The sequence below is a fragment of the Phascolarctos cinereus genome, unplaced genomic scaffold (genome assembly GCF_003287225.1).
Source record: "Phascolarctos cinereus isolate Bilbo 61053 unplaced genomic scaffold, phaCin_HiC Scaffold_1;HRSCAF=81, whole genome shotgun sequence".
Lineage (NCBI taxonomy): Eukaryota > Metazoa > Chordata > Mammalia > Diprotodontia > Phascolarctidae > Phascolarctos > Phascolarctos cinereus.
The window spans coordinates 48,364,871-48,386,056 of NW_027555514.1; the positions used below are offsets into that span (position 1 = coordinate 48,364,871).

General features: G+C 40.8%; 1 long non-coding RNA gene across 1 annotated transcript in view; it reads left to right on the forward strand.

Moving 5' to 3' along the window:
- LOC110209212 (uncharacterized) overlaps positions 1-11,615 on the forward strand; it is a 38,058-nt gene extending 26,443 nt beyond the window's left edge. Inside the window, exons 2-3 of the long non-coding RNA XR_002324760.1 lie at positions 8,386-8,572; positions 11,232-11,615. This is a non-coding gene — a long non-coding RNA (uncharacterized LOC110209212). The remainder of the gene's footprint in view (positions 1-8,385; positions 8,573-11,231) is intronic.
- The last annotated feature ends 9,571 nt before the right edge of the window (positions 11,616-21,186 follow it).

The window sequence follows — 21,186 nt, forward strand, 5'->3', positions numbered from 1 at the left end:
GTATGCTGTACTTAAACCTAGGTCTTGACCCTGGGGACCACTCTCTGTTCATTACTACCTGCAGTTTCACTTTTTCATTTGTAAAAGAAGAATGAAAATGATGCCCCGTGATTAGCTAATGGCTTGTGAAACAAGGGGATAAGTTTGGATGCCCATTCAGATGAATCAGCCAAACATTGATGGAATATTTACCATGTATCCATCTGTGTATGTTTGTGTGAATAAATGATATTCAAGAGATAAGCCCTGTCCTTAAGGAGCATACAATCTGCCAGGGGAAGTATGAGTAATAAAACCACAAAACAAGAACAAATAATCCTAGACAGTACCTTGTTAAGTGATGTCATGTGGTGCAGACTAGAAGCACTTAATGACATTCACAGAAAAAGAAGATGGACCAGTGAGGGCTAGAGTGATTCTCACTCCCTGTTTTAGATCTTGGAGTGGGCTAAACTTAATTGTCTATTGGTGTGTGTGTGTGTGTGTGTGTGTGTGTGTACACCTATATTAAACACCAAACTTGGATATATGCTTGTACTCCATTCCGGGATGATTCCACTTATCTAGTTTTAGACTACTGAATGGTGGCCCCATAGCCTATATACTTTGACCATGCATCTGCCTAGCTTTGACATTCAAAAAACAGTGTCTAATTTATATTTGAATGCTAAACCTTGCTTTTGTTTTCTATTTTGGCCTGCTAGAATCTGACTTGGTTTTATACAAGGGATTTATAATAATAATAACTTAGATTTACATAATGCTATAAGTTTTATAGAGTGTTTTACCCATTTTATCTTATTTGCTCCTTAAAATACATTCTGTGAAGTAATTATGTTAATGACTTACTTTATGTTTCACAAAATGCTTTCCCTCTATCAACCCTTGAATTAGGTAGGGGAGGTAACATTATTTTCATTTTATGTGTCAAGAAACCAACACTCAAAAAGAGTAAGGCTAAAGGTCAAATATTTAGAAGATGAGAAAGTAAGGAATTGAATATAGGTCTTCTAAATTCAAGTCTAGTATTCTGACATTGCATCCATACCACCTTCCTCCAACTTACCAGATCTTTGTCTTGGGCCTAGCTGGCTTCCACTAGACCAGAGTTACTCAAGGTCTTAAGCAAGGAACAAATTTTGTTTTAGGTATGTTGGATTTGACTATGAGTCATCTAAATGAAAGCATCTCACAGGAAGCTGAAGGTAATAGGATTGGAGAAAGAGAAAGAGGATAAGATTGGAGATACAGATTTGGGGGCCTTGGTACAGAGATGATAACTGAAATAGTGAGAACGTTGAGAACTGTTCAGAATTAAACAGGAGTAGGAGAGCAGGCCGGATAGCCATTGGAAAATTGTATCATTCCTTCATGACCACAATTTTATTCCTGAAACTCAGGTACATCTTTTTAACATCACCATTCTTCTAATATGGTTGTAAGTCATGGATTACCATGGCCTCCAATGAATTAAGATTTCAGGTTACCTATTAAATGTAGGTAAATGTGAGTTGATTGAAGAATATTGACAATGAAATATTGTGTGGGAGAACAGGTGTACGATAGATCACCACAGAAAAATATGACTGAAAAGGAGATGGGCTGCTCATATATGATAGAATGGAAATATCATGGGTTTTGGAGTTAGATGATCTGGGTTTAAATCCTATCCATCCCTTAATGCCCATATTTTTTGGGTAAGTTACTGAAAATCTCAAGGCCTCAGTTTCCTAATCTATAAAATGAGGGAGTTGAATTAAATGTCCTCTAAGGTCTCTTTCATCTTTAAACCTATTATTTTATGATTCTATGCATCAAGAACAAGGAAAAACCAATGGATAGCCTGTATGCTTCATTGGTATTCAATACAATGTTATATCCATACAAAGGATGTACAATAAGAACAGGGCCCCAGTACTTTGAGTGATTATAGCTGTACAAATGGGACCAATAAAAGAGGATTGTAGAGGCAGATTTGATAGGATCAAGAATATCAAAGAAGTATTCAAGATGATTCTGGGTTTATCTGACTGGTTATTTGGATGGTGGTACCAGCAATAGAAACTGGGAAATTAAGAAGGGTAGGTTTGGGAGAAAAATGATACATTCAAGATTTAGCAGTGTTGAGTTTGAGACAATGGTGGAGCTACTCAGTAAGCAGCTGGAAATGTGGGGACTTGAGCCCAAGTGAGAATCAGGGCAGAGATACAGATATGGAATTGAGATCAGTGTTTGGGGAGCACTAGCATCTCTGGTGCAAGGCTTGCTGATCCCTTTTCAGGGCTGCTCATCCACTTTTGGTGGCCACTTGTCACTCAACTCTTATCTGTGCTCCAAGAAACTGTAGTATGCACAGTGGCCACATCCTGGTAAAACCATCTTGGCAGATAGACTAAGCCAGGTTGAAGGTAACTGATAAGCCACAAACTCATTGGTGATTTAGGGGGATGCTTACCCCAAGCACGTGAAGACTTCCCTCACAGAATGGGCAGATGAGAAACAGTTTGTTCCAATGGCCTTGAAGGTCGCTGAAGCAGGTGCTGTGGAGCGCTTAGAGCTTGGCCAGACATCGAAGATGCCAGGGTCATCCACTGTATCCCAAGCCATTGCCAATCGTCATGACTTTTGTCCTGCCGCTGGGCTTCCATGACTCTGGAAGAGAGAGTGAAACCAACAACTTTGTTCAAGTCTGCCTCATTTAAATCCAATTCACCTACAAGTCAAGATATCACTTCATGATACCATTGGTCCTCTTTGAAAACAAAGGACAGACAACAACAACATCAAATGTGGATGGAGGGGCTGAGGAGCATCTTGCCAGATTATGACCCTTCAATTCTCATGGCATTGACTGAAAAATGTCATGGTGAGTTTCCAGCATAATTGGTCAATCTTTACATAAAATATCTCTCTTGTCAATGAATTCCAGTATCAGGAAGTTCTTCCTAATACCTAACCTATGTGAGTCCTGGTGCAATTTAAACTTATTCCCAATTGTCCTTTCCTTAGTGGAAAGGAAGAAAAGCAGCTTATGAACTCATTACATCCTCTCTTAGTATTCTTGGATGGATATTAAATCTTCCTTTTAGCTTGCTACTCTGTAGACACAATAATTCTGATTTTTAAAGCTTTTTTTCATAGTGCTCATTTCCCAGCCCTTTAATTGTGTTCACCAATCTCCCTGGACCTCTCTGAGTTTTCTGTATTTTGCTGCAATTTGTGTATAGAAACAGTCCCAAATGGACCACTAGCTCTATTAATGTTGATTATGGTGGAGGGTTAACTCACTGATCCCCACGTGCTGCATTCTAAGGCCATGCATACTTTTAAAAACAATAATACTATATTGCCTACTCTAGCAAAATGTAGCTGTGCCTACTATACTTGACATGTTATCGAGTCGCTCCTACATATATTTTTCAGTCAATGTATTGTCAACAGAGTGCCTAGTTTTGTTTTAGGAGTTGGGGGTATTCCAGAATGTTGTATGTTGTTGTCCTTTGCCCCGACTTGGAACATATAATTCTGAGGGAGTGGGGCTGAAACAACTATGGAACAATCCAATGTTAGCAATACTGCACTTAGTGGTATAGTTCAGTCTGCGAATCCCAAAGGATTTCAGAGAAGGGAGGCAGGAGAAGGGGTCAGGGAAGTCAGGAATCCTTTTAAGTGCATTAGGATAATAGGATTTATAGCTGGAAGGAGTTGCTTTGCACTTTCTCATTAAACTTCATCCTATTTTATCTGCCTACATCTCCCATTGCTCAGGGATAGAAAAAGTTCTATTCTATTTCTCTGGGGGACAAGCTATCCCACCCTACTTGGTGTCAATGGCAGACTTAATATGTGAACTCTCTATTATACTATCTAAATTACTGATTGGTATATTAAATAGAATTGGTCCCAGGACCAATCCCTAGAGAATAACACTCAAAAGATCTCCCCAGGTGATATTCAACTGACACTAATACTTTTTGAGAACAGCTCACTAATCAATTACACACTTACTTAAAGTACAAGACTGGCCCTAAGCAAAATGGTGAGGTAGGTAAAATTCTTTTCTTACACTCCCAACTTCCTTGTTCTTTCCTTTTCTTCCTGTAGTGGAACTTCTTTTCCACCTTAACCTTTTAGGCAACCAGTCCTCTTATGATCTTTTCCTCCCTTCCTTCCTCTTAAGGAAGGATCTTATATCAGTCATTTACTCTTTATTGTGAATTTACTCCTTAGTATGTTGCCTCATCCAGGGCTATTTACATTTTAAGCCTGAGCTACATTTCCTCCCTGTTAAAGGAGAAAATTGGGAAGGTGAGACAAAGTCAGCCATTTACCTTGTCTGTGTTTAATCAGCCAACCCCGTCAAAGTTCTATGTTCTAATTCATTATTTCCTGGTTTATTTATAGAGATCTTGGTCATCCAGATTTTCCCAGTTTGAGAAGGAGTAATCACTTTCCACGGTTTTTGGCATACTGAAAGCCCATAATAATGGCACTAAGGGACACATATGAGCTATTTTCAGGTGAATTTCGAGGAGCAATGGTAAGGATTGAAGAAGTGGTTTCCTGATCATGGCAGCAAGACTTCTCTGAAGACTCCATTATTTCCTCCCTTGGGAGGGGCAGATACTACCTGGTTGATCAGAGACAAGTTTGACCATTAAACTATTTCCCTGGCATGAAGAATCTGACCATTCTGGGACAAGATGACCCACTATCAAAGCAGTAGGAGAAAGTGAGTTCAGTAGATCCATGTGAGGTCAGTCTATACTTCACAGACCAGACTCTGGCAGGCAACAATGTGAAAAGTCCTCTTACACAAAGTTCTTTTATTCCCTGAGGAAAAGATATAATTACTCCTTAACAGCCTTTTGTGTTGCTAGTTAACTGGATCATGAAGAAATGTTTGCAAAGTCAAGCCAAGACAGAAAGAGATAGGATAGAACAAAACCCACTTCTATTAATCTCTACCCTGGGAAAACAGGGAATGCCAGTAATATCCAAGTATTTTATAGTTTGGAAAAAATACAAAAATAAAATGTAGAGGCGGGAGTGATTTCCCTGGAGGAAGTACTTTGCTGACACTTTCTTCCTTTGTCTGTCTGTTCATCTCTCTCCTTTCTCTCCCCCTCTCCCTTTTCCCCTCCCCATCTTCCCCTCCTCTCCCCTCTCCTTTCCCCCCTCCGCCCCTCTCCCTCTTGCTTGCTCTCACTCTCCCATCATCATTTGCACTCTCTGTCTGCCTTCCTCCTTCCATTTCTTTTCCCCTCACTCACTTTCCTCTCTCTTTGAGCTCTCCTTTATTCTGGAAGTCTCCTCTCTCTCTCTCTGTGGAACCAGGAGTTTAACTCAGTAAGAACAGTATAATGCAATCTTTCCTACTCTGTTCTATTTTCCTGAAGCTATTGTCCTTCTACATTGCAACTTTCACTTTTCTTCCCACTTGTGTTTTTTCTTGTTGCTATTCTAGCTCTTCTATTATAAATTTGTATCTGTCTTATTAAGATGATCTGTGATTTTATTGATTCAGGAGTTCCCTCCAATAATGCAGAGTGTAAGACATCCATGCCTGTTCATCTTGTACAATCCTCATCTGTGTCCTACCAAAAGCTAATCATAGGAGGGGCATTAACGTACCAGAGGCCTGTCTTTCTCTCAACACTGCAAGGGTATTGGTAGAGCACTCTGGCCAAACTCCTATCATCCCTTGCTCTTGCCATGTGACTGGTCCATCTTTTCTTTCTGCCATAAAATTCCCTAATGACATCTTTATGCTCATTTTGCGTTGGAGTTCCTTGTCGATTATATGTTATAGCCTGCTCACACCACCCTGTACCTTTCCTTGCCCTCTTCATGATGCTCATCTTTAGTCCTTTGGAGGCAGTGGTGTTCTGGTCTTGTTGCCATACAGAAATGCCAGTAAGATGTGTTAAAAAGACAGACCTTTGTTTCTACAGGAATTTTGGAGTTGGTAAAAATGTTTTACAGTTTACCAAAAGCAATATAACCCACCCTCCTCCTTATTTTCATCTCTAAGCCCTTTTCTGTTGTTTGTCCCAAATATGCATACTGTTGGAAAGTTCATTCAGATTTATGTTGAAATCAGGGCAATAGAAAATTTTCATCCACTTAGTTTTCCCTGAGTGGATGAGCAAGCCATACTCTTTGAATGATAACAGATCTTTTCTAGGATGTTTTCCAATATCACACAGTACAACACACTAACATCCACAGACAGAAGTATCCCATCCAAAGGGGTCCCTCTTCAACCCGGACTCTGTGCCAGAGCTCCTCCATCTATTTTGGTGAACATACATCTCCCGATATAATGCCTTGTCTGATATTTATCAAAGGATCATTTAACAGGATTATTACTCTTGTTACCTCTTAATGATAATTATGTGCATAGGAGGTACCTTGATGTAAAAATAGCTTGGAAGGTAGAAAATTTTTCAATTTGGTTGGATGCTTTTTTGGATAATTAACAAAAAAATGAGCAAAAAAAGAGCACAAACAGCTCATTTTTTTTCCTCTGCACTTTTCAGTTGTTAGGTTGTAAAGGTATGGTTTATTACTGAATGTAATTTGTGGAAGCCTGCTTGTTCTTAACTACTACCATCATTTTGGTTTCCCTTAATTCATACGTAGATGACCCTCAAAGATTTTATATGAATGGGCGAGTAGACATACAGGTTACTAGTTGCTGATGTTTTCTTGGTAACTTTTTATTTTGTACCAGCAAAGTCTAAGTTTTTTTTTTACTTTTGTGTCTTTGCTTCTTTTAGAATCCTTGAAAACCAATCTGTACGTGCCCCCACAACTGTATCACCTCCAATATGGCTTACACATGTGCAAATATACATAAATATACAATGGATCCAATCTGGTTCTTTTTTCCCTTTGTTCTTTTTAGTACCATGTCTATTTTCTTTTTAAGCACCTTGGGGAGTGTGATGTTAAGATCCAATTGTGGTGTCCACTATCCCTGATGGAAAAAACCATTTTACTGTAACAGTTTTTGCCTTTCTTGCTGCCCTCCCACTGTTGCTGCATGAGTGGAAGGGGATTGCATTGGGATGAAGGCCATTTACAATTTTTCTCTGTTTCCTAATTTGCCATGGCCAGAAAAGCTTCATCACAAAGTGGCCTACACTTCTTATACTCCATTCATTATGTTTCATTGCTCTATTGCTGTACATTGACCATCACAAACTCTTAGGGGGTCAGATTTTGTACCATAATGACAACCAGCAGCATTAAGAGTGGCACAGCTATGGGGATAATGAATCTTCCCCACTGCCTGCCTTTCTGTGAAGTTCTCAGCCTAACAGAAACCTGGCTTGAATCTTAGCTCCAACATATACTAGCTGTGTAGCCATGGGCCAGGTATGTAACCTCGCTGAGGCTAAGTGTCATTATCTATAAAATGCTGATTTATCTAATTCACTAGGTGGTTGTGAAGGAAGCAGTGTCTATCCCTTAAAGTATTTTATGTATACATCTATCTATCTATCTATCTATCTATCTATCTATCTATCTATCTATCTATCTACACACATACACATATATACATACATGTATATATGTGTGTGATTATTGTTATTATTGCCTGCTGTTCTTAAAAGATAGTATGAAAAAGATTCTTGTATAAATATGTATATGGCATTTTGTGATTTTTTTATACCTTAATATTGCTTTTTATTGGCAAGTGACCATTGAATTACTGAATGACCTAAACGTCAACATACCTAGTGATGACTTTGAAGAAACTAATGAAATTAATTGAATCTTTAGTACTCTATTTCCTACTTAGCATTGGTAAAGACACTATGGATTTTGCAAAGCATAGAATAATTTCCCAGAAACACAGAGTCATGATGGCAGAAGGGACTTTCTGAGGTCAACTATTCCACAAGGAAACAGCTCCTCAAAGGGTAAGTGACCTTCTAGATGACACAAAATGCTATGGGCAAAATCCTGACCCATAGGTCCTCCACTGGGCTATAACCAGTTAGCTCATACTCTCCTGTGTTCCTGTAACTGAAAGCCACTACTGATTGCTCATGAATTGGTTATCAATGATTCTTAAAGGAAGAATGAAAAGGATGAAGGTCACTGGCACTGAGGTAGCAGGTAGCCTGACCCATTCATTAAAAATGGCATTGGCTGAAATTAACTCCAAAACCTGGTCAGCCTCATCTGATTTAGGGTCATATCCACAAACATCCAAAGAGGCACAAAAAGTCCTAATGAAGCTGGGTCAGGTTTGCATAGTTCCCATCCACAGCATCTCTCAAGTTGCTGGAGGCTTCCCACAGAGCTGTTCAATCAACTGGAGGATAGCTATCCTTAGGAAGCCACCAACCGGCTTTCCTTTTCTCCTTTCAGCACTGAGGTCAATAAGCCAGCATCCCTCTTTTGATTAAAGCCTAGACAAACCTACTAAAGGTAGAAGCAAGTATTATTCTGAAAGGGCTGTGGGCCATCTGATGACAGAAAAGGTTAAGCCACAGTGTCCACGTTGGTTCCTGCCATCCCACAGTTGTGTCACCGCTATGAAATGCCATCATTTTAGGTGAGTGTTTTTCCAGTCTTTCTTTGGATCTAACACCGTCTCTCCCAGTTTTATGCTTTACTTTTTCTTTCTAAAGTTATCTTTCCGTAAATCATTTCTCTTCTCAGATTAGAGTTTTGGGGTGTTATTATTATACACAGAATTCCTGTCTGAGCTAAGAAGTTCTTCTCTTGCCTATCTTTACTAACTTTCGGAAAAGCTGTCTTTGAAAACTGGGGAGAAGATTATAAGATCAGAAAACTGGAGCTGGAAGGAGCCTCAGAGATCATCGAGTCCAACTCCCTTGTTTTACAGATGAAGTGGCATGAAGGGATGTTAAGTTGGCTTGCTCAAGGTCACCAAGGTAGTAAGTCTCAGAGTCAGCATTTGAACCCAGACCCTTTGATTCCAGAGCTAGTACTCTTTCACATTTTTAAAGAGCAAGGAATGGTGTTGGTGGAGACCCTTGTCTCAGGTCTAGGTCCTGAGTCACTGTAAAAGAGTCAGCTAAGAACTCTTCAGCTAAAAACTGCCCTTAGCCCAAAGCCCTCCTCTGATTTTCCTTACCTCAGCTGAAATCACCCTATCTATACCCCCTCCCCCCTTTAGGATTACTATTATTACTTTCTAGAATACTAGGATTCTTAACCTTGTTTGTGGCATGGACCCCCTTGGCAGTCTGGGGAAGTCTACGGGACCCCTTCTCAGAATAATATCTTTAAATGCACAAAACAAGATAGAGAAGATTACAAAGGAAATCAATGATATTGAAATAGTCATCAAGTTTGTGGCTCTGAGATGAAGAACTGCTGCTCTAAGACCCTCCCTCCGTATCATGAATTCCTTCCTGACTTTGGGATTCTCAATTCACTTTCTTTTCTTGGGGTGCTCTTCACTCCCAGGATCTCCAGATTCATTGGGGTTTAAACTGCCTGCCAGAGATTCAACCCCCAAAGAGACTTGAGTTTGAACCTTCAGCTTTGGTATATGGGAAGGAAATGTGGGAAGGCAGCATCCTCATAGTGGAAAGAGTTCTGGATTTGGAGTTAGAGGGTCTGGGTTCAAATCTTGGTTTTGTTTCTTACTACCTATCTGACTTTGTACAATCCCTTAGGCTTGCTGAACCTCTGCTTCCGTATACACAAGTAGAAGTTGGACTAGATGTCTTCTTTAAAACAAGGACCTTAATGCTATACTATGTGACCAGAAGTCAATCCTCAATTTCATTATCTATAAAATGGGCATAACTTATGAACTACCTATGTCAGAGGGCTGTTAGTAAGAAAACAATGCACAAAACTTAAAGGGCTAAATGGTTTTAGCTGAATTTCTAAGTAAGGTAACCAGGGAAAGCAGGACAGTTCAACCTTTCCTGAGGATTAGCAGCAGGCAGGGGAGACTGAGAGTCTTAAACAGTTCTACCTTCTGTGGAAAAAATCAAGGATGCTGCAAACAGCTTAGTTTCACAGCAATTAAACATAGCTCCAAGGGCACTAGGTAAGCTGCTTAGAGAAGTCCTTACTTAGGTCAAATTTGGATGCCCAGGATCCAAATGACTTCAAACCTAGAAGCCTTCATAGAGACAAGGGCCCACTTCTTTCTTAGCCACAGCCCATGGAGGGCCCAGCACTCTATCCACTGGTGCCACCTAACTGGTCTTAGTTTACTAAGACTCACTCTCTGAAGTGAGTTGCACTGCATAGCTTCCAAGGTCTCTTCTCTTAATATGTGTTCCTGTGATCCTCTGATCTCTAAGGTGCCATAATCTCTATGTTATTATGACTTGTAGTGACGTGCTACTGCTTATTCATTCAGACACGGATGCAATTAGAAAATATTGACATATTCAGAATCCCCTTTTGAAAAGGACATAGCCTTGGACTACTCCTCTCAAGTTTCTAGGGCCATCTTGAGAATGCTAGGAGTTCCAAGAATTCACTATTGTCTTAAGGATAACACTTCAAGCCTGGGACAAATTCAGATCCTGGAAATCACTAATTAGGTAAACTGATTGGGGGACGGGGGAGCCAAGAGATAGGAGGGTAATCCAGGTGTTTTGATCTGCTCTAAGGAGGATCTTGTGAAGGTCTTGCTTAGTGTCTCTTTGGAATCCAGGGCTCTGGAGGAACCCTAAATCTTAAGGACAAGGTTTTTCCCCTGCTAAAATCTATACCAAGCTTAAACCTCAAGTTTTCTCAGGTTTCAGAGGTGTATGTACATACATTAATAATTCCCAAGAACTTTGGGTGTGGTACACTCCTCCAGGCTGAAAGCAAGCTCATATATAGTCATTAATTTATATATAGGAAATCCTCTAGATTGCAGGATCTAGGATTTGCTTCCTCCCCTGTTCAGAGTAGGCAGATATGCTCTGACTCCTTCCTGTCAGCCATGATGACTCAGGGGTTTGTATTGTGTAGGGGAAAATCTTTTAATTGGCTTCTGAGTCAGATCCCCTTGGATATACCAAAGGGGCATCACAGCCCTCAGGGTTTTTCTCCCACCAGCTTCACTGTGTGAGGACTAGTGTGGGCTGTCTAGAGAGTCAGGTGGGCAGGGGTGGTCATGTCCAGTCTCCCAGCTGGTCCCAAGGCATGAACATGTATCCTGCGTAGGCTAAATGGTGCTTAGAATGGGGTCTCTTTCCTCTGTATTGCTTTGTGATTTTTTTTTTTAGCAGACTTGGTGAGATCTTGAAAAGCAGCTGCAGTCTTCCATCCCTTCCAAGCACCCTCACAGAAGAGAAGAGAGAGTGCCCAAGCATCGTCATGAATGGGCTGCATTAAGGTAGAGACTATGGAAGTAGTTACAGTAATAAGAGCAGCAGCAGAAAGGTCACAAGGGAAAGAGGAGCCAGCACAGAGAGAACCCAGCAGAAGGTTGCATTTGGATGTTTGACTGGCCAATGACATGTAAAATGCCTAATTAGCAGTTTTTCAAGCACTATTTATATTCCAAGGCTTAAGTTTTGACCTCCCAACTGATTATACTAGTAGGAATGTTATATGAATTGGATTCTAATCACCTGTCATATGTGCTGAGACCTCATTTCTGTGTGGAAATAAAAGGACTTCTTCTATACCTAAGTCATGTATATATTAGGCTCTTTCTTTACTTTCCCCTTTGGAGGGAGGAAACCCTAGACCCTAGACTAAGGTGCAGGGTGAATTTGTTCTTCCAGAAATCTAGGGTAAGGATGATGAACCCAATGAATATGAATGAGTACTGAGGAATATTGATGTCCCTACTGAGAGAAGTCAGGTTTCCCCAGAGCTGAACCCTGGGCAAAACATAATGGGAATTAAAGCCCAGTAACAGACGTCGACCTCAGCTGAGTAGTGAGTTCCATTTTGGGACAAAATTTTTCTTGGCTGAACCAAATCCTACTGTCTTATAACTTCTATTCATCTATATTAGCTCTGTACTTTGGATCAAGGTACAATAAGCATACCTATTCTCTGAAGCTCTTCAACTATTTTTAGATGGGGATCAGACCCTTCTAAGTCTTACCTGCTCCAGGACTTTTTACTGTCCATCATTCTCAAAGAGGACCAATGACATCAGGAGAGTGATGTCTTGACTTGCAGGTGAATTGGATTTCAGTGAGGCAGAGCTGTGCAAAGTCATCAGCCTCACTCTCTCCTCCAGTGGCAAGACATAGGTCAGGACTGGCCGTGGCCCCCTACACCTTAGTTTATTCTGGGGCTTTTCATGCCTCAATTTTGAATTATTCTCAGTGTTTCTATGCCCCTCCTTCCACCTTTTGTTTCTGTCCTTTAAAAAGCTCCATTCATTCAAGAGGTTTTGTTCCACTAGTTTTTCTTAGACACTGTGCCTTTTCCTTTCTTATCATAATCATTAGTAATGTGGGGTTTGGATTTTTTTTAAATGAGGGGTTTGATTTTCCCTCCTATTCCTTTAGGTTCTGGACATAGATCATAGCTTTAAAGCTGGAATGTATTTAGGGTTATCTGGTTCAGACCCCTCATTTTAAAGAAAAAGGAACTGAGGCCAAGATAAGTTACGTGAGTCTTCTATTCTGCAATCCCAGAGAAATAGTGAGAGTTTTATTAACCTCCCTGAAGATGACGAAACCAGAACACAGGTGAAGTGAGTTCTCAGGTTACACAGGTAGTGTCAGAGTCATGATTCATAGGATAATAAGAGCCTGCAGCTCGAGCTGAAAGAGATCTCAGAAGGCATGTAGTCCAACCTCTTAATTTTACAAATGAAGAAATTAAAGCCCACTGAGGTTAAGCAACTTGCCTAAAGCCTCACAGATAATAAGAATAAAAGGTAGGATTTGAACACAGGTTTTCTGACTCAGGAGCCAACGGTCTCTCCATTGTACCACACTGTCTCCAAATATGGATCTAATTACAACTCTAGTTTTCTTTCCATTATACTACCCTTGAATAGAAATAAGCTTCTTGGTTATTTTCAAGAGTAGTTAATACATTTTGCTGAGATTTCTGGCCATTTATTTCAAGAGAGACTTTGTTTTGTCACTGTGTGGTGACTGAGCTCCCCTTCCCCTCAAAGATTTGAAGTCTCTTCTCTGAAGCACAGAGGCACCAGCTGTCCCTGGCGTTCTCTAACAGAAGTTGGGATGCTTTGTAGGCATGTAGATTTTTGGCTGCAGTAGGTAACAAGGTTTCCTCATGGGGTGCTTTTTGAGAGAAATGTTTAGGCTATTCAGTGCAAATGATGTTATTTATTTTAAAACCTGGGTTTGTTTCAAAAAGAGAAACACTTACAGCACAAATCCACTTGCAATACCAGCTCAGCTGGTTGGGGAATTGAATGTCGGACTGATTTATTTATGATGGACTGACTGCTGTGTATTTTTGGAGGTGGCCAACCCAACCAGAAGGTTGGCTGTTTCCATAGTACATTTGGCTTTGGTCCAGGGGCCGTACATGGCAGACCATACTTTTCCAGGAGGGGAGATAGGGAATGATAACAGCTGGCTAAGCTTCTGGCCAGACTCCAATCCCTCTTTCTAATGATATTCATTTGTGTAAGAAATATTTATTGAATCCTATTACGTGTACGGCACTGTGTTAGATATCATCAGGTATAAATGGTTTTATAAAACATGGTCCCTACCCTTAGCAGACTTAGCAGAGAAGAGACTTCATTATTTCAAAGATCTGTAATTTTGTTGGGGTGAGCTATTCTCCCACAGACACAAATAATAACCCTTCTGTGACTTAGTAGATGGTTTTTGAGAGTTGCAGGGACCCCCTGAAATTTATTACTCTATGCCTAACGTGATGATGCTCCATACCTCCAAACTTAGCTAGGCTGGTCCTCAGAAGATGTATGAGCTAGAAATGGCAGCTTTTCAAGTTTGACAAAGTCTGCCAGCATTTCTGGTCTTTGGACATAGCCTTTGACAACCCAGAGTCACCTCCATGTCATGATGAGGTTTTGGAATAGTATCATAGTGGGAGACTAGGGGAGATAAGAGATGGAAATGGAGGGCTGTAACACCAAGCATCATGTGATAATTGCCAATATGGAAGTAAGCACAGTCCTGTTTGTGATGGAAGAGAGAGGGGGACACTGACATGAAGCCTCCACCTTAAAAGTAGATAACTAATCACTTCTAACCCCTAAATATTCCCTTACTTTAACCCAGTTCAAAGACAAGCAACTTCTATCCTGGCTCAGATCCTCTCATACCCAGGTCAATGGCAAACTATCAGATTAGAAAGTCTCTTTCTATTGTCTAAAACACAATAAAATGTCCCCAAAGCAAGCCGTTGACCAGTTGTAAAGCCAGCAGTGGAAGCTAGTTTGTACAGTGGATAGAGTGCTGGCTTGGAGTCAGGAAGACTCAACCTTCTGAGTTCAAATCTGGCCTCGGACAGCTGTGTGACCCTGGTCAAGTCCCTTAACCCTGTTTGCCTCAGTTTCCTCATCTACAAAGTGAACTGGACTCTCTGTCAAGAAAACCCCAAATGGGTTCATGAAGAGTCAGACATAACTGAAACAACTGAAGCACCACCACCACAACAAGGCATCCAGCATGACTGTATGTTTTCTGTAAGCTTTAAGCACCTCTGGGAAATGGTTTGTCTTCAGAAGTTCTTTTGCCCTAATATCTCTATGGGTTAGCTAACACTTCTCTCTGTTTAGACTTTGTAACTTAATATTGGTAATAAAGCCTTTCTATTGACATTCTAAATTGCAAATAGTGGGCTTTCTTTCTTTCTTTCTTTTTTCTTTTTTTTTTTTTGTGAAGCAACTGGGGTTACATGACTTGCCCAGGGTCACACAGCTAGTGAGTGTTATATGTCTGAGGCCCGATTTGAACGTAGGTCCTCATGACTCCAAGGCCAGTACTCTATCTACTGTGCCACCCAGCTGCCCCAATAGTGGGCTTTCTTGCCATGACATAGAGGAGTTCAGAGGAAAAAGAGGTGATTTCTTCTGGTGCAAATCAGGAAAAAAATCTTCATGGAGGGCCTTCAAATGAGTTGGGTTTTGAAGAATGGGTAGAATTTAATTAGGTTTCAGAAAGGGAAGAGAAGGTTCAGAGCAAATATGTCATGATGGAAAAGTATGAAATGTGTTTGAAGAAGTCCAGTTTGGTTGGGACATATGGTTCATGGGAGAGAATTCCTGGAGATAAAGTTGGAAAGGTATTCTAGGGACAGGTCATGGAAGGCCTTTAATGCCAGGATGCAGAATTGATCTTAATTGAATAGGCAATGGAGAGCCACTGAAGTTTTCTGAGTGGAGAGGTGACATAATTTGAGAAAGATTAATCTGGCAGTTGGGTATAGAATAGATTGTGGGGATGGGGGTAGAGGAAAGAGACATTAAATTTATGAAGGTGATTCTAACTGTCTCGGTGAGATGCAATGAAGACCTGAACTCTGGAAGTGACATTGGGGAAAGAATTCAAGATAAAGGGGCAATTCTACTTATGTCCATTTTTATGAAAGTAGGGCGGACAGAACTGGTGACAATGGGGAACAAGGGAGAGAAAGCATCATAGATAATTTCAACGTCTTGATCCTGAGAATGGAATGATGTTAATAATAATGATAGTAATGTTAACTCCCATGTATCTGTTGCTTTAAGATTTATAAATCAATTAATGGGCATTTATTAAATGATTACTATGTGACTACAAAATAAGCCTGTGAAACAGGATTGCAAATGTTATTATCCCCATTTACAGAGGAGAAAGGTGACAGTGATGGGTGAAGTTATTTGAGGGTGCTGGATTAGAAGAAGATCTCTAGGTCTTATGGCTCTAGAATACCATGCTACTCACCCATGCCTATGGACACACAGGACACCAGCCCCATTCCCCTCCTTCCTCCTTCTGATACACACAATGTGTATCAGAGTTAATAATCTCTGATGGTCTGACAGCCGTGCCCTATTGGTTTGGCATCATGGAAACTCACCAGGGCCGTTGGGCAGAGACAATCGGTGCCAACAAACTGGGCAAAACTAGCTTTTGCTTTGGGACCTGGGGAGAGCAAGGTTGGGCACTGGCCCCAGGCACCTCCTTGAAATGAGCTGTTGCACGTGCATCAGGTTGTAGGAATGGAGTTTTGCGGCAGCATATGGCAGGATGCTTCCAAGGTAACTGCCTCCCAGCCTTCCCTTTCTTCCTGCCCCACCCCCCTCACTGGAGACATAGATGATGCAGACAAAGAAAGCCAGGCTTGTATGAGAATCTTTGGATGGCCTATCAGAACTGACCATCCTCCCAGGCTCACAACAGCAGCCTTTATTATCATTCTTGCAAATCTTTTTTTTTGTGACAATTCTGGCTGTCCTCTCTTTCCCTCTCTCTTTATTTTTCATTCTCTCTTTCTCATGTGTATGATCTTTTACATTATCCAGTCATCCATCTCTTTGATCCCTTCTTGGCTCCTAAAGCTACCATACCATTATATAGCCGGTCATCCGGCTTCCCTGCTACCTTAAAATAATAATGTTTCACGGTGACAAATGGAGACACCAAGCAATGAAAGCAAAATACTTAGCAGGCAGGGGTGCAACTGTGTCAAATTCATCAGCTTGGCAAAATATAAGACCGTCTTGAAAAGCTCCATTGAACAGAACGTGTGTTTGGGGATTGCTGGTGACGTTTCCCATGCTGATACCCTCACTATTTGATTCATAATTCCGTTCTTGGAACCTTAGGCAATTGATGTAGCTAATAAGTGCAAGGTCTCCAAGGGTCAAGGGACCATAACTCTGAATCTGTTGAGTTTTGCCACTGTCCTGAGCAACTTTAAAAAAAATGTTGCATGTATATTAGGTATTTATTGTATTTGCTATCCTGTTCTTGATATCAAATAAGGCAGTGTTTATAAAACCTTTGAGAGCTATATAAATACAGCTAGCTATTATTAAATACAAATGCTAGCCTTTATTAAAGGCTACCTTTTATGATTAGCTGTTACATATAATAAAGGAATTGCTTACCTAAGAAAGAGAAGTCTCATTCTTTACTTTATCTAGAGGCTGAAAAGTCTAATCTGGTGCTGTCGGGTGGATGTTGGAAGAGAGAGTGACCAGCCTTTTATGAAAAGGACAAAGAATTCACCTCCAAGACATTTTCCCAAGTCAATCCTATGTGCACATGTGTGTTCTTCACCCTTTATGTCTGCTCCTTACATGTGCAGATGGCCAGGCTGGGTAGCACACGTGTGATGTGCATGATGGAATATGTGCTTGCCTGTGTGGGTGGAAAAGGGTGGGAGGAGAGATGTACAAACCACACAAGCTCAAATCAAAAGCAACTGTTCTCACATGAAGAAAGCCGGCCGGCCTTGCTTTGTACGTAAGGCATTATTTCTCTGCCGAATGGTCTAATCTTGAAAATGAAATAAAGAAGTGGGACAAGCTAACTGGAACATAGGTAGAAATAATATATTGGGGGTTCAGAAAGAAGCTGGCAAGGCTTAAAAGGCACCCATTTCATAACAACACATGTGCAAAGAATTAAAATAATTGCACTGTGCACATGGGTAACAGACAGAGTGAACAATGAATATTAAAAACACATTCGTCAAGCTGGCCCTGTGGCTTGGCAGCTGAGCTCTGGATGGGAGACCTGTGCAGGAATCCAAATGAGGCCTTTTGGCTTCCTGAGCTGTCAGGGCTTGGCAGGAGCCTAGACAAAATGCTTTTTGGTGGATGGGAAATTGGATAGGAAAGTGGCAAGGGTGTCCCACTTGTTGTGGCTGCCTGTCCCTTGCTGGCACAGCTCAGGGAAGGTTTTAGACAGGATTCACAGAGGGAACCTGGCTTTAGCCCTTTGGGGCTCCAGTTCAAAGCTGAAGCCGAGCTAGGCTGGGAGGGAGGAGGAACAGGGCTAGATAAACAAACCCCAGAGAATAAACGGACAGAAGGTAATGCTTGGGAACACCCAGCCAGCAGCGAACACAGGATGAAAGCAAGTCCCAGGCTTCTTCTTGAAGCAGAAATTCAGGGTTATCTTTGCCCTAGCTGGGAGAGAAATGGAGAGAAAGAGAGAGAGAGAGAGAGAGAGAGAGAGAGAGAGAGAGAGAGAGAGAGAGAGAGGAGAAGAGAGAGAGAGAGAGAGAGAGAGAGAGAGAGAGAGAGAGAGAGAGAGAGAGAGAGAGAGTTCCTTCAGAAACGTGACAGGCTATAAAAATGATCCAATATTGATGTGAGGGCATGGGTGTGAGTGTGTGTGTATGTGTGTAGGTCTCCAGGGGACACAATGAACTTTACCAAGACATCCCTCCCACTGTCAGCAAAGACAAAGGCTTGCCTTTTCAATACAGGTTGAATTTTGGAAGATTCTCATGCCTCCAAGGATGAAAAAAAAATCCCACTGGCAGTTATGTTCAAAGGTAGTTATACTTCAGTTTAAGCCCATGAAAATTTGGCATAGAAGATGTCTTAAAGATGGGAATCTTCCACTAGACAGTGTGGGGGCTATGCCATGGAAAGTGTGCCTCTCCCAAGGTCCTATGAGGGGGAGGTGGGACACAGAGAGCCCAGACTACAAAGTATGCAGGAGAAATGTTGCCCTTTGGATATATCCTCCAGGGTGCTATGAAAAAAAAAAAGTGGGAGGAATGAGAACGTTTGGTCTCAGTAAACCAACAGAGGAGCCATTAACAAGAGGGACTTTATTGGTGCATTATTCGGATGCCCTCAACAATATTTCCGTTTGCTAGAGGGAAAAATTTTCTTTCATGCTTTCTGCCTCCTCTCTGGATTAGTCTACGGGAGCACATCAAGTTGATTCTTTCAAAAACAAAAACAAGTTCCACAAAACGATGTCCATCCTACCCAGATGCTCACTGCTCAATACCAGATTTCCTTTTGAATTTTTAATAGTTTAGAACGACTAAGTAATGTGGGGCTGTATTTACCAGCTATGGTATTCTGGGGGAAGTGTTTGGACTAAAGTATCTACGCAAAAAGGGAAGCTATTAATAAAGTGCATAGTAAAAACAAAGTGGCAGGGTTCCCTCAAATTCTATCAATGAAGGATGGTATGGGGAGAGGAACACTGGGTTTGGAGTCAGAATATTTGGGTTCAAATCTCAGCTCTTGGATTATTCGAACTAACTACATGTCCTGACTTGGACCATTGTCTTTATCTCTTCTCTACCTGTAACCTGGACTTGACCTCTGCATCCCTGAATTCTGATAGGTGAACTTTTGCCTCAGCTTTCCAGGACCCAGGCCTTCTTTCAGCTTCCCTTTATGTATTCTAATTGTTCTCCTCTTCTTTGAGAATGTAAGTTCCTTGAGGCATGGAGAATCTTTTTTTTCTCCCTCCTTTCCTTCCTTCCCTTCATTCCTGTCTTCCTCTTCCCTCTCTGAAATATTGGATACCATAGTTATTTACCTTAAGCTGCTGTATGATAAAAAGAGTAGAGGAGAGAGAGAGAGAGAGAGAGAGAGAGAGAGAGAGAGAGAGAGAGAGAGAGAAGAGAGAGAGAGAGAGATGACACTGTTTCTGTGTGGCTTCAGAAATAGAATAGCATAGACAAGTGATCAACTCAATAAATTCAGCAGTGACTACCGAAGTTAAAGGATCTCTAAAAAGGCCAGCAGCAAGATAGCAATAGGTTATTCTGTTGCAACAATGATCCATGATTTCCTTAGCTTTGGTTATTTTGTAGCTGTTCTCCATGGTTGGAAGAAATGTTGTCAACCAGGTTAGTCCCCATATTTTGCCAATCCAGAAGCAAATACCTAGAATTAAAGTTACACATTGATGAGTCCTTTCCATACCTACAGGCATTCAGCATTTGCTTCGGTCTTTTACAGATGCTCTGAGGGACTTTGAAATTTTCATAGAAGAGGTGAGCCAGCCAAGAATGTTAAAAGAAATAGCGCTTTTTAAAAGATCCATTTTTAACTCATACACAATTCATACACTCATACAGAGGAAGGCTTGAAGCTTAACTTGAGATGACCAAGAACATGTATAGAGGCTTTTTCCAGGGTAAAGAATACATTTGGATACATCTGGATATCTGATAAGGACAAAATATGTCTAGCATAGCTAGCCAGGACAGGATGTCTGGGACTCATGTGAGATGAACTTCAAGTTTGGCAGGGAGGACAAGGGGATCATTGGCTCTACAGAGAGGTGCTCTTCCAACCGGGCTCTTACATTACACAAGCTCGCCTTAGTTTGGGGCAAGAACATGGTGGGTCCCTTCCTATACTTCAAGAAAGCTCAATGATGCAGATAAGGGCAGGGATTTTCTAGGGAGGGGAGGGTGTTGAACAGGTATGTCTGACTGATTTCCTATTAGGCATGAAGGTACCAATGAGTAAAGTTACATGGGGGCATGGAAGATTTCAGGCCTAGAAGATTCCAGAGAAGGGAGAGTGCTAGAAAGAAAGAGAGAGGGTGGAGGACATGTCTAGAAGAGAAACAGTCTTTCATAAAAAAGGCTAGCCTCTCCAAAGGTAGAGGTTTTCTAAACTACCACATCATCAACTGTTAGAATGTGTGTCTTAGACACATAATCTCTAGTTTATAGGACTTTGGAGAAATGATTACCTCCTACATCTAGCATCTCCATTTTCTATCTCCTTCTTCCATGTGGTGTCAAGAAATGCTTTCCTTTGTTCTTTTTTTTCCCCTTTTTAAACGTAATTTTATTCACTTATTTTTGAATATTTATTTTTCCCCAACAACATGTAAAAACAATTTTACATTCATTTTTTAAAAAATTGAGCTACAAATTCTTTCTCTTCTTCCCTCCCCTCCTACCTCCCTGAGACAGCAAGTGATTTGATATAGGTTATACATATATAGTCATGGAAAACATATTCCCATATTAGTCATGTTGTGAAAGAAAACACAGACAAAAAAACCCAAGAAAAATAAAGTAAAAAAATACTTCTATCTGTATTCAGACTCCGTCAGTTCTTTGGAATTGTCTTGGATCATTTTATTGCTGAGAATAGCTAAATCATTAACAGTTTATCATAGTACAGTATTGCTGTTAATGTATACAATGTTCTGGTTCTGCTCATTTCACTTTGCATCACTTTATGTAAGTATTTCTAGGTTTTTCTGAAAGGATCCTACTCATCATTTCTTACAGCACAATAGAATTCCTTCATAATCATGTACCACAACATGTTGAGCCATT